Source organism: Anser anser (genome assembly GCF_964211835.1).
Source record: "Anser anser genome assembly, chromosome: 21".
NCBI lineage: Eukaryota > Metazoa > Chordata > Aves > Anseriformes > Anatidae > Anser > Anser anser.
The window spans coordinates 1,692,644-1,706,384 of NC_139742.1; the positions used below are offsets into that span (position 1 = coordinate 1,692,644).

The following is a 13,741-nucleotide window of genomic DNA, read 5'->3' on the forward strand; positions in this document are numbered from 1 at the left end:
CAAGTGATTTAAGTCACTGTACAAGAGACTAAAGGTACATCAGCATATTGTTTTTTGTTGTTAGCAGCAGTATGAGGAAGGCACCATCAAGCAGGACATTACACAGAGCAAGCAGCACATCCGGATGTCCTCAGAGTAATAGCCTCCTTGTCTTCTGAAGATGATACGTAACTTCAGAAACATCTAGCCCACACTGAGCATTAGGTATACGTCACTCTGAGAGGGGAGATTCAAAGGTTTATATTCTTACTAGGCACTGCGAAGGTCACCTTTTGTAGCATCACACACTAAGCTGCTAAGTGCAAGCAGCTGTAAAATGTGGCCTTGGGGGGTCAGAATTATCTCAACATCTTGCAACAGCAAAGGGCCTGCTCTTTCTTTAAGGTCTTCAGCCAAAATAAAACTGGGGGGAGGGGGGAGAAGGGCAGGAAGAAGATATCAGCGGAGCAAATACTTTTAACCTAAACACAGTTTTCCCCATTAGCCTCCTAGAAAACAAAAGGGTTGTAATTCATCCGTGATCTGCCAAAGAACACAAACCCACTGAAATGGCAAGTTCATGGTCCCGGACTCTGAAGAATTTGGCTCTGTTCAGCAGTTGGGCAAAGGAGAAGAATTTCCCCACTTGCAAGCAATGGCTTTTCAGGTTGTGTCCCAAGGGAGCCCACCAGAGTAACTGACACAAACGCGCCTGGGCAGATTCCCAGAACTCTGACAAAATTTCTTTTATACCCCCTTTTAAATGTCATTGTATAGAAATTCCAGAAGGACTGACTTTTGAGGGGCAGGGAACCAAACCCAAGCCTTCAGTCACAATGTCCTGGACTCACATTTGTCAATCTAGAACAGCTGTTAAACAACACATCAGATACGCCCAGCTAACTGCAAAGAGCTGCCACGAGAGCAGACCCATGCAAGACATGCTCAGCCTCTGGTGCACAGGGTGCAGGACAGCCCCAAGACACAGGCTGCACCCCAAAGGCCCTGATGGAGCTACCAGCCCCACTGAAGGAAGAGTCTTCTCTCTGGAGAAGCCTGGCCGGAGGGCAGCCATCCTACCACGTACCCACATGTACATCTCCAAGCTTCTGTTCCCCACAACTAGCTCCTATATTTGCTCATTAAACTCCAAGGCCACAGCGATCCCCACATCACAGCTCTCAAACCAACCGCAGGGTGTATCAGTGCAGCTCTGGAGACACACAGCCCCTCTCCACAGGCACTTTGGATGGGATCCATCTATCACAAGCAGATACCTGCATCCCACCTGGCCGTCGGGGCTCCCTTCCGACCAGGGGAGATAGGGGCACCTCAGGGGGTGCACCGCAATGGGCACAGCTCTAAGCAGACGTCCGTGGAGCACCCGCTTCTCTCTGCTGACTGCCTAGAGACTCGGTGACCACCTCAGGCAAAGGCGTCTGTGTTCAACTACTTCAATCCCCTGCTCTATCATTGGTTTTCCCCCAGAACTGAATATATAGCTCTGCTGTCCCATAGCACATGGAGAAACACATCCGAAACTGTCAGGGAAAGCAGCAGTATTAAACAAAGACGAATGACACTGCTTTGAAATCTGGCATTTTGAATCCATTGTCTACTCTTTCTTTCTGAGTTACTTCAATTACCTGCGGTTTTATCTTCATATACCTACATGGAAACAAGAGTCCGACAGAGTCAGACTCTTCTCAATTCAGCGATTCTGCTGAAGGCTGTACATTAAGAAAAGACTCCTTGCATTTGGGATGTGCACAGTTGAACACAGACAAATCTCATTGCCCAAAGGCAAGGCTGAGATTTCCAATGAAACATCGTCTACCCCAGACTGTTCTCCGTTATTCACCCCAACAGAAAACACTGCTTGCTGCAGGATACCTGTCTCCATTTTGTTCTACATTGCTTCACAGTTTTTCAAGTCACTGGCACTAAACAGACGCATCCAATAATTTATTAAAGTGAGGGTTTCTTGCCAGAAGACACTTTGAAGCACTACTTCTGTTCTCTTGAACAGTAAGAAAAAGTCCCAATTGCTTTCCGAGGCCTCTTTCAACCTTGAATTATTTAAAAACACTCCAGCCTTTGTTTGTTTGTTTGTTGTTTTTATTTCCCCATCATATGAGAATATGTTAGGAATTAGTATTAAATGTAGTTCATTTGTTCTTCATTAAAAAGGCTATCCTCTCATTCTTTGTCTGCTATTTTTGCAGTCAGGATCAAGCTTGTGGGGTGGTTTTTCTTGGGGTGTTTAAAGAGGGTTGGAAGGTGGGTGCGTTTGGTCAGCCCTAGTTAGGCCTAAGTGTGTCCTGAGGGAAAGCACAACTTCACATCTTGCACCTTGCAGGATGCTGCCATCAGTTTACAACGGGGAACAACAAACAGCGTATTAGAAGGCAGTCACTGTTATGGATGTCTTCTGCCTGGTTCAAAGTATTCCCATACGGCAACGAGCAGAGAACAGGTGAAGTAAAAAGCTTCAGCAAATTGCTGCCAAACTGCTTCACCAGAGACGTCTGATTTTTCTCCAGAGCAGGTGTGGGTGCTGTTGAGCTCTTGATTTCGGGATGAGTGCCAGGCAGGAGAGTTTTGCTTCATATTTAAGCAAAATGAGCCGACGATTGTAGCAGCCGTCCTGAATAACACATATGCTCTGAAGCAAAAGGCCTCATACGTGTCTGAGAGTTGCACTGCCCTCACTTCGTAACTGCCCCAAAGGTGACGCTGGGTCGGGGGGCATTGCAGCCTGACCAGCAGAGTTCATGGTCCTGCTTCCTCAGTAACAGCTGAGGCCACAGATAACACCAGACGAGGAACTGGAGGCCGCTGGCTTCCTTTTACGCGATTTCAGTTCAAGCAGGGCCACCCCAGCACTGCGCAAAGGAGAGTCCCGAACCCTGAGCCCAGCAGGCAGCAGTGAGCAGCAAATCTCGCCCAGCGCGCGCGTTAGTGCCCTGCGGGGGCTGCACCAGCGAGACTTTCTCGAGCCCTGGCACAGCTGGTGCCTCCCTCAAAGCCCAGCAGCCGGGTGGAGGGCCTGCAGAAAAATCTTCTCTCTCCTCACAAAACAGTGTCACCAAAACAAGAAGTAGGTTTCTATTCTGCTTGGTGACGGAAAAAAGATTTGAAAATATGAAGTGAGAGTAACTTAAAGCTTTAGAAAGAAGAAGACAACTACAAGGAAGTGATGTTTATTTGTATTCTTCTCCATACTGTGATTTCTAAGCCTACCTCACATTTTTGCAACCTGGCTTTTATTGCTTTATTGTTGCAGAACACACAGCCAGAGATATCCAGCAGCACAGATCCCTTTCTAGAAAACAAACGAATGAGCAGCATTGGTAAGGCTAGCCCCAGAAGCCCTACCAAACGCCTCATCCAAAGTGCACGGGTGTCTTTTCATTGACCTTTTCAGACTTTGATTCCTCTACTAAACCCAGTTCAGCAGTCCTGGGGCCAGCCACAAACCCAGTATTTCATTCTGCCCAGCACTATACTACAGACTGCTAAGCTACAGCAGCCAAAGCCTCTGCCCCATTCCTGAATTCCGTCACCTCAGACCTCTTTGTACTGAGACTGTTTACAAGCAATCTCAGTAGCCTACATTATTTCAAAGCGGAAAAAAGTCACATATGCTAGGTCTCCTTGTAGCTCAGGCTGAAATGCAAATAGCAGTTCCACCTATTTTACAGTCATTTGTTTATCACATAGATCTTCTCACTACCCAGAAATAGAAGCTTCATTTCTTTATGATAAGGATATGGGAAAAAAAGGCACTGAACCAGCAAAGAAAAAAAAAAGGAATTAAAAAAAAAAAAAGCAGCAGAAGGCCAGTGCCTACAAGCAACACTGCTCCAGTGCACAGAGCCACGGGCAACTTCAGCCCTCCACCACCACGGTGGGCTGAGGAGCTCCCTCCCGAGCCATCCAGAGGTGGCTTGCGCAGCACCGCGAGGGCAGCCGTGGCCGTGGGAACCCCCCGGGACGAGACCACGCAGATAACAGCCGCCTCCTGCGCTCACCGAGTTTATCCAGGTTACCTAATTCATCCCAATGAGGAGATTGCTCTTCCTCTGCTTCAGTTTAATGGAGTTTTTACAAAATGGTCGTTGATTTTTGAACATTTAAGGAAGTCATTTAATGACATTATTACCATAAGATTCACTGGAACAGCTGAAGGCTCAAAACAGACCAAATACAACAGAAGTCGGTAGGGTAATGCTGTTCTAGAGTACCTCCTTTTGCCTCATTACTTCTGACATTAGAACTAGAAAGCAGCTGACAAAATATCATCAGATGCCTATCAAAGTCTGTTGTATTATCAAAGCTGTCACCCTCAACACGGTGAAACCCACCAGTTCGGCACAAATGTATTTTTAGTGGAAGTTCCTGTTCAAGTAAGTAATATCAATAATAAGCAAATTGTTGTGACACCACAGGCATAAATAAAAACTGAACCCATGGAGAAAGCCCTGCACACCAGAGAGCATGTCTTCCTGCACACATGTCCAGCACGTCATTGACATCCACAGCATACCAAGAAGAAAACAACTGGCGCATGCTGGTACTCGCCCTGCGAAGCACCATCAGAAACCGAGAAGTTCCCCCCAGCCTTTTCAGCCTGTAGCTGACAGTGCACGTCGCAGGCCAGCAGCTCACTTCAGGATGCTTTGCTCCTGATAGTAGAGGTGAGCCTCCGTTAGAAAAGCAGCAGCTTCAAACAGCTGGGTCACCCCGTCCCTTCCAGCTAGGGCAGAGTTTACCAGCAGCGTCTGGCTGAAGGTAATGAAGAGATAAAGCACTTCAGTCAATTTGCAGCGGTGCTGCAAGGAGGGTTTGTACCACAGGGTGGGCAGAAGCAATCTAACGGAACCCCCTGCGATGAGGTGAATCCTCCTTTCCAAAGGAAGGCAATCAAAGAAAAATTCTTAGCTTGGACTTGAGCTCCTGAAAACAGAAAGACCTTTAAATATGATGCTTCAGTGCTTTCTGCTTTAAAGCTCTCCCGTTTGAGGTACACGGTGACTCCTAAAGCACACGTGAGTTAGAAGAAAGAGCCCAGGCACTCGCACGCTCAGGCAGGGCTCCTGCTGCTGCCTGTCCCACGCAGATCTGCACCCAGACATTTGCCTATCAGGGCATTTGGTAAGAATAATGTTTGTCTTTTTTTCTTGTAAATCCAGAGTCACAACTACGGAGGACAAAGTAAATACAAGGCTCTTTTAAGTATTCCTGCCACCTCCAGAATTACTTGGGAGACAGTTTGCTATCTCGCTTCTTGGAAGCTAATTGCCACAGAGGCTCATTGCATCAAGAGAAAAAAGCTTGCCCATGGTCTCCTGTCACCTTACTGCTGGCTCTGAGCTTCTGAAGGGCTCCCAGACCAGTGTGCCTCATCACCTGCAAACCTCCACTCCCACCAAGAGGCTCCCGCAGGCTAACAGCGTGTGCAAATATTGTCTACAAATTCAAGTGCAGGACTACAGCTGCTGTTCTCTGCCTTTTCTTATTTGCCTCCACCTTTCCAAAGTACTTATGAAGTCCTCCTGTTCCACCAGCGACATGATCAGGTCCCACTCTGCAGAGCAAGCTCTCCTTGATCATCGCGCTGTTCTCACACATCAGTCACATTCGGTCTCTTGGAAAACTCACCCTGCAAACAGCCAGCACAGCCCAAGGCACTGCTGAAGCCCAGCGCAAGGCTGCAAGCATGTTCCCCAGTGTCCAAGGTGGCTCTCTAGCCACAGCCTGGTCCCAGGGGAGGATGCTGGCTCTGGACCACAAGGTTTTGTGGTTCACACCTGCTTTTCCCTTCGGAGGCTGAAAGAGCGTGACTTTGTTTTCTGGTCTCTGGCACCCTCTACTGACAAACCACCACCGAGGTGCTCATCCCTGCAGACCCATCCAGTGCCCAGTGCAATCAGAGAAGTTTCAAGCTGGAAAAGTCATATACTGCCAACATAATCACACCTCCTTTGCTACATGAACATGATATGACTTCAAATTTCTTCTCTCCTATTTGTTTGTCCAGATGTTTCCATAAGATAATACTAATCACAGATGCACCTCCCTCCTCTTGGTTTGCTCTGGTAACTGAGCCCGCTACATAAAGGAAGCCACCCTACTCTTCATAGCTGTGTTACCTTAAAACCCTTTGTATTTCCCATCCTCTCCACCTACCAATGACCTCCACCACCTTGCATGCAGCACCTATCCTCTCCCTTCTTTCCAAAAAGGCATGTCCCAGGGAGGTGACCTAAACTCCAACACCGATTTGGAGAACAGAAAGCACAATAAACCAAAGCGTGACAGTCAGGCTCTGACATCAGCGAACTGTGCAGACCCCCAGTCCCACGCTCTTGGTGCACGATTCCCCCCACGGGCCGCACCCCACACCTCTCCCATGGCTCCCGTAGCACTGTGACTCCCTGAGGTCCCTCGGCTGGGCAGGAGGAGCAGGGAGCAGAGGGGCAGAAGCGGCTGCAGAACCTGGCAGTGAGAGCAGCGCCTGGCAGGGGGGCTCCGCGCCACAGCAACCTGGCAGAAAGGCAGGCAAGGGAGGACGTGGTCACACAGACCTCTGCCATGTACCCAGCACGACCCCGTAACGTGTCCAGCACGTGGGTCCCAAGCGAAGGGATGCAGGTACGCTGAGATATTTGCACCCAGACTCTCTGCAGTCAGCGGATATTGGAAGTGAAGGGCTTTGCTTAACTAAGTCACTGATGTGATGCATACTGACCCGCTGTGCTGCACTTTAAGCTTCAAGTTGAACAACAAACGCTAAGAGCAGAGAATATTCTGTGTAAATGTAGCAGAGAAATAGAAACCTAATCTTCTGAGAGGTGTTGACTTTGGAGGTTGATTTTCAGCCTCACTCTTACCTGCATTTTTCTGCTGCTTGCTTTTTTATATTCAAATGAAGAAAAGGCCAGAAGAATAAGCCCTGCTTGCCAGTTGGCTTACACTGGGTAGACCAAAGTACATTTTTGCAGGCTATATAGACACTGAACACTAAATTTCTAAATGCTATTTCAAGCTCTTGAAGGTTGTACCTAACCTACAAAGGTTCTCCACTTCAGTACACAGAACCCCAATGTAGCACTTTACTTCCAAACTAACACCTTCAAAAAATGAGTGAACTTTGGAAATACACAGTGCAGAATTTCAACCAGAACAGAAGTTTTAAAAAAGGTTTTAAAATGTAGGAAAACAGGTCAGGGTGGCACACAATTTACAAATTTAATTCTAAGTTGTTGGCCATGACTGAGAACCACTACAATGCACAAGATTTGAAAAAGAAACTTTAAAAAGCCATGGGATGCAATAATCAAGATTGTAACAGTAATATGTACGTCCTAACTAGGAGATACAGTGCAGTTACTGTAAATGCTGACAATTCAGTACTTGAGTGCTTCCCAACTACTGCCCAAAATAATCTTTCTTTACTCTCTTATTTCCAGTCCTAGAATAACCTCATATTAACTCCATAAGCAGAACAACCCTACAGACTCAATACGTGACTTTGCTATCTCCCAAACCAGAGCTGGAGTGGTTCCATTTTGACTTCAAGACCTTTGTCTGCTTCCCAGCATTCTGATTTCAAGTTCGGACACCACAATTAAGCGACGAAGCCAGCATTGTTAACATCTGTCCAGTGCTCTGGGGGGACAGCACGTGAATGTTTTCTCCTGGATTGCTGAGGAAGCTTCACTATCTTGCTTAAACCTATTCATTTTCTTCTTTTAATGCATTAACCGTCCTCCAGAGTCCGACGCTTCTCAAGGGCTTTGACTGAGGGGCTCTGGAAGCGTGGCTGTGACAGCTGAAGCCACTGCTCTCGCCAGCTGCTCACCCCACCTCTCCCTGCCAGGAGAGGCTGCCTGTGAGCACAGCTGGCTGAAGTCTGCACGTCAGATGCCTCGGCTATCTCGGCTCTCGTTTTGGCATATTAATGTGAACAGTGGGTGAAAGTATTTGTGCGGAACTGCTGCGCTCTGAACTAGAGATACTGAGATAGAAGGACACATTCCTTCTGCAGCACTAATAAACAGCGGGGGACAGTCATGTCTTAAATTATTGCAGCTGTTTGGCCAGCAGACATGAGTCAGAGCAGTAACGCACACCGATCATCAGTGCATGCAGGAACATGATCTGAACTCTCGCCTCCTGCCGAATGCTTCACTTTGGGGGCTGATCCTCAGGGATCACCAAGATTCTTCAGCCGTAACTGCACTAGAGAGTTTTGGAAGCACAAGCATGTTGGTAAAAATGCAGTAAAAATAATCACTTCCCAATTGACAGATGCTTGAGCAAAATCCCAGACAAGATGGATACAATTTTAGGAATCATGTCATTTAGGGAAGGAGGGAGGGAGGAAGGTTTGTCTTTGACAAAACAGAGTTGAAGCTTTCCTTCTCATGGTGGCTTTGCTTGAGTAGCTGTAGCTGTAGACGCAGCACGAAAACATAACCCTTTACTGGATGAATGGGTAACGTCAGCAATCCAGTAAATCTTCTCTATCTTGACCTGCTTCCCTTGTTGATCTCCCTTTCTATTCACCCAGAGGACCTTAAACTATACCATGCTGATTTCTTCATGATTACTTTCATTCCAGACCAGGCCTAAACACTACTAGAATCAAAGCACAATAATCCAAGGATTTCCGTTCAAATTAACATTTCCTCTGTTATCCCTGTTGTTAGCAAATCCCTCGGATCCTGTCTGCAGCTCCGCATCTTCCGTCCTGGACCGGAGTTAAGGCAGCAGGTCTGAAGCTTACACAGGATCCAGGCAACACTCAAGTTGGTGAGAAGTGCCTTTTCTTTCTCCCAAAGGCACTGCTGGTACGTCTTGTAAATATTTCCAGAATTCAGAAGGAATCCCACAAGCTATTGGCATTTTAATTTCTAGGTTATCTTATCAGACTTGACCTATATTTTCTTCAGGTTTTTCTCACCTGAGAGCTGATATACCTTGTTAACAACATGAACCCTGTCGGTTTAGTAAGTTTTACCTCTTATTTATGTTTGACTTTGATGTGGGCATCTCTATGCATGGGTCCTCCTATCTCCTTCAAAGAGGGAATATCCTCTTTGTTAAATGCCTGAAATGCAAATAACATTTTGACTTCGTGAACTTCTTATCAAACTAAGTGACATTTCAAGTAAAAGCTCACGTGGTGCAACATGAGTTTCAGAGTGGTCTGACATGCTGAGGCAGACGGCAGCAAGGAGGGAGGAACATTAGATGACACAGAGAATGGAGATGCAGGAGATGCAGCCACCAGGGATCAACTAACCAGCAACTATAGTGACCTAAAGCTGAAGGAGACACTGGCTTCACAGTGGCTGAAGATCCTCCCTGCTATTTAAAATATAAAAGAAGGGACAACTGATTACTGGCCTGAGGCTTTGACCAGTAGATCTTTTTATAATACAAGATCAAATCTTACAATGCACTGGTGGCCTTGTCCAAGCACTGAGAAGACCACTGTCTTGAACAATTTCCACTACTACATCTAAGGGACTAAAAACCTTGTACTAATCCTTCAGTGTGAGGGTTCTCAGTGATTCTTTCTGAGCAATTATTTTTTTCACTGTCATCACCAAACGATGACAAGACCAAGTAAGGCTGCTTCCCAGGGTCAATCAAGTCTTTGTCAAGCATTCAGAGGATGAAGTCAACAACTCCACAACACTTGCCTTGTATGCCTCCTCTGCTTGCACCCACAGCCAGAGAAACAGTATCTTTCTGGAGCGCACGCTAACGACAAATCCCAGAAAGTCAGAATAAATTCTGACCACGCTATTCACCATAAACTGTGCGCCTTATTTTGGATCTCTTCCCAAGCCATTTCAGTGTTATCTACGTCACGTGCGATAAGTTGCTTTCAAAACTCCTTTGGGGGAGAGTTCTTCCTCACCTTTTAACTCCTGAATAAGCTTGAGAAGGTCTTCCTCAGTCAGCAGGCTTTCAATGCAGTGTTTATATATACCACGAGTTGGAATAACAAGGTCGTATTTGGTGGCAGAAACAACTTTCACATAGGATAAAGGAAAATTTGGAAGTTGAGGTTCAGTTCTTCTCGCAACATACCTTGTAGGTTGGCACCGTGTAGCCAACAAACCATTCCTCAAACACCTGCACCGGGAGCCAGGCCTTCCATTTGCTTTTGAGTATGTCTGGAAAATGGGTCTCCAGCGACCCTCTCACTGCCCTTTGCTGCTTCTTCTGACTTTCCATCCTCTTTCTGCATCACCACCCGGCAAATGAGTCATACAGTTTCAGGGGGAACAGTGTACCCGAGTTCAATGGCTCAGATTTATGTCCAAGAAGCAGCATGTACAGCACTGTGCATGAGACTGGCTGCACAGACCAGGAGATCCCAGTATGCTACAAAAGTCTCTACCATTATCTTCAGAAGAAGTTGAGAAAAACGCTGCATTAGCCAACTTTTGCATTGTTGCGCATCCATAAACAGTATTATTACCCTGAAAGGCATGTGTTTTTCTCACTATGATTTACTAGCTGCAGTTATAGTTGCAATAATCATGGTCTAATTTTTCACAAAGTACTACGGTTTATGCATAGTTTTAACCACCTTTTGAAAGACCTTTAAGTAATGATGAATCGACCCATAAAATAATACAAATGTTAGAACCAACATATTATTCTCCTTTAGGCATGGGTAGGAATATCTGATTTATGTCTGCCAAATGATTTGGCTTCTGAACAGCTGGCAACAAATTCAAAGTTAAATAGCAAAGCTGTGGGCAACCGCTTGCAAAGATCAGGATTCTTTCCTTTTTCATTTCAACATGAAATTCCATGTCTGCTCAGGGGTGATTTAACCTAATTCACTTGTTCACAGAGCAGCAAGTTGGCTACTTCAAGCTAGTGTGCGTCTACACTACTTTGCCACAATGCCATAAAGTGCCTCTCTTATTAAGCTTTATGTACGCACAAGTCCTCACTCGTTCAAAGTAACCACAGGAGAAAGATCCCACCCTACGGAGCAAAGCTCTCCATTCTGCGAGTTTGTTCATGCAGATGCCTACCAGAAAGTGCAGGGTCTGAAAAGCAAATGAAAAGGGAATCATAACTTCTTCAATATCACTAATCCAGCCAACTCCATTTCCATGCTGCTGGCAGGCACTGTGGAGGCGACATTGTGGGATGTCTGCTTACGTGGTCGGTAAAAGGAACAGGATGCTACACGCTCAGAATGCCCAGGACTGATGTGTGTGTCTCACCTGAAGAGGGACCAGCACCTCTAGTTCCTTCTTAAGCCCCAAAGAGGCTGCACACTGAACAAAAGTGGCACCGTGCATCATCCTCAGGATGCACGATAACAGAAGTGTTGGGTGCTTTGGCCGACGTTCACAACAGAACAGTGCTCTGCTCGCCTCGACATTGTTTGCATTGCATTCTTTTCTTACATGCTTTTAAAACTTTCTTAGAAGTTTTGAAGGATGGTCCCAAACATCATCTCTTACTCCACCTATCTGCCCTTCGTGGCCTTCCACACTGGAAAGCTGGACTGTGATGCTATTTAACTACTTTTCCTGACTGCTTCAAAAGTGGAAGGGGAGCTATAGCTATGCATGCTGTCTTAGGAAAGGTGCTCAGCAGTGAGCATGCATTACCTCAGAGGAAAAGCCCTCTCGTTCCCCTCCCTAGCTCCCCTGCAATTATTAACTGCTGTTTTTTCAAAGATCAGGTTTTATACAAATGAGGGCAAATCTGTATAACCCTGATGCTGTCACAGGTCACAAACCTAAAATGTGGCAACAATCCAGGTACCAAAACAGCTCGCTCCAGCTTTGAGTGCTTCTGCTACAGAGCTAGGGGAAGCCAGATGTGCACACAGGTACCAACCGTCCATGTCCAGTCTCCTGAACATGCCCAGAGGAATGTCTCTCACCAAGCTTCAAGCAATAGGTGCAGCGCAGAGCAAGGCGGAAAGCCTTAAGCACAGCTCTCCCTGCAGGGTGTTTCAGTGAGGTGAGACCACAGAAAACAGACAAGGGTCCTGCTTGACAAGAAAGGCACTAGTTGAAAAGATTTGAACCTGCCCCATGTGTTCCCGTCTTGTTTGAGGTACCTTTGCATTCAGCAATGGACTGACTGCATCCCCTGCACAAATGCAGACCAGCTTCTTAAAAGCTGTATGTGACTGTGGGCTGTTCCTGTCCCTCTTCAGGGAATTTATCAGCCCAGTGGTGGAAATAAGGTGCAGGAAAGTTGCTACTTAAATTCTTTATCAGAGAAGAAAGTTCTTGCAGCCTGATGGTGTTTACAGACAGCAATATTTGGTTAAAAAAACACAAGAAACTCCCCAACGGAGAAGAGCAGTGCTGCAAAAGGCAGAAGCAGAGGGACTGCCCAAGGTGTAACGTTTCAAAGCACATCCACGTGAATCTCAGAAAAAAAGACCTCCCTGAGAAGTGGGATTTTCCTGCCCCAACAAAGATGGAATACCACAACTCAGGAAACCACTAACTTCATTCTCAAATAGTGCTGGATGGACACAGCACATTTTTGGAGGAACTGCAGCATTCCCTCTCCATGCAGGCAAGCCTGACTGCACAATTGCTCCTTATCGTGCCTCTCACCTGCTCCAAAGCCTTCTGGGATGCAACAAGGAAATCAGGGGTAACATGCTGGAAACAGAAAATCGCCAACTCCTAGAAATTATTAATCCCTTCAAATGCTGAAGGAATATCCTTTGTCAAAGCTGTGGTCTGTGAAGTTGGCACAGCTCATACTGAAGAGAAATACCATCGTCACTGACACGAAAGCATGAAACAGCAACCTGTGCTGATGAGATGCTTGGTCTGGGTTTTCTTCACAGGTCCTTCTACCACCTCCACCAGTCTAAAGAGCCTGGGGAAAACAGGAAGACACAAGCAGCCAGGTCAACAGTGGCCTGAGCCAGAGGCTCAGGGAGGAGGGAAGTTGCTCATCGACAGTAATTAACAGCCGCTTTCTATTTACTGGGAGGAAAAACTTCTTTTAGAGCACTGTGCATCTCCCTACAGAGTTCTAACGGAACTCTAGCAAGTGAGGCACCAACTTGGGGCTGCACAAACTTTTGCGATCCCTGCAGACAGCAGGCGTCAGCTGCTAACGCTTCGCTGAGCCCCGCCACTGCCCGGTGCCGCTCAGCACCAAGCCCCGCGCTGGTGCACGCAGGAGAGGCCCCAAGAGGTGCAGGGCAGTGTCTGCATCCAGATAACATTGTTTAAGCATAGGGCTGCATCTCTGTTTTCACATATTAATTAATAGCTCATATTCTTGAGGACTGGGGCAAACTTGCAGCGCAGACGTTTTGAGACGGGAGCACTGAGAAAACAAACACAGGTATGAGGCATGCCTGACCCACACTTAAATCGGCATTTGCAGCTTTATTGTCATTTTCGCCCATCTGCGACGTTCCATGCATTGTCTTCCCCAGCCTGAGGAAGGACGCTGACGCATGGCACAGCCTACCCACTTGTCACCCTCAAACAAAGAGGAAGCTTGCAAGCGCGAGATCAATAACTGGAAGACACAACGGCAGTTTGTCCCCGACGCCGGGCAGTTAATCCTGGTGTACGATCCCCCTGTGAATTTAAAACACTAGATACATATTGTCTCTGGCCATGATTACACGTCTAACAACTCACACTCTGGTAGATTAAAAGAATTTGTTTTGTGGTCACAAAACACTACAAAAAATAAAAAGCGTCCAAGAAAAAAATACAAG

The 13,741-nt window shown here is 46.6% G+C and overlaps 1 protein-coding gene across 19 annotated transcripts in view; it reads right to left on the reverse strand.

The window, feature by feature from the left end:
- EXD3 (exonuclease 3'-5' domain containing 3) overlaps positions 1-13,741 on the reverse strand; it is a 296,493-nt gene that overhangs the window by 230,518 nt on the left and 52,234 nt on the right. The gene's annotated exons all lie outside the window — the stretch shown is intronic.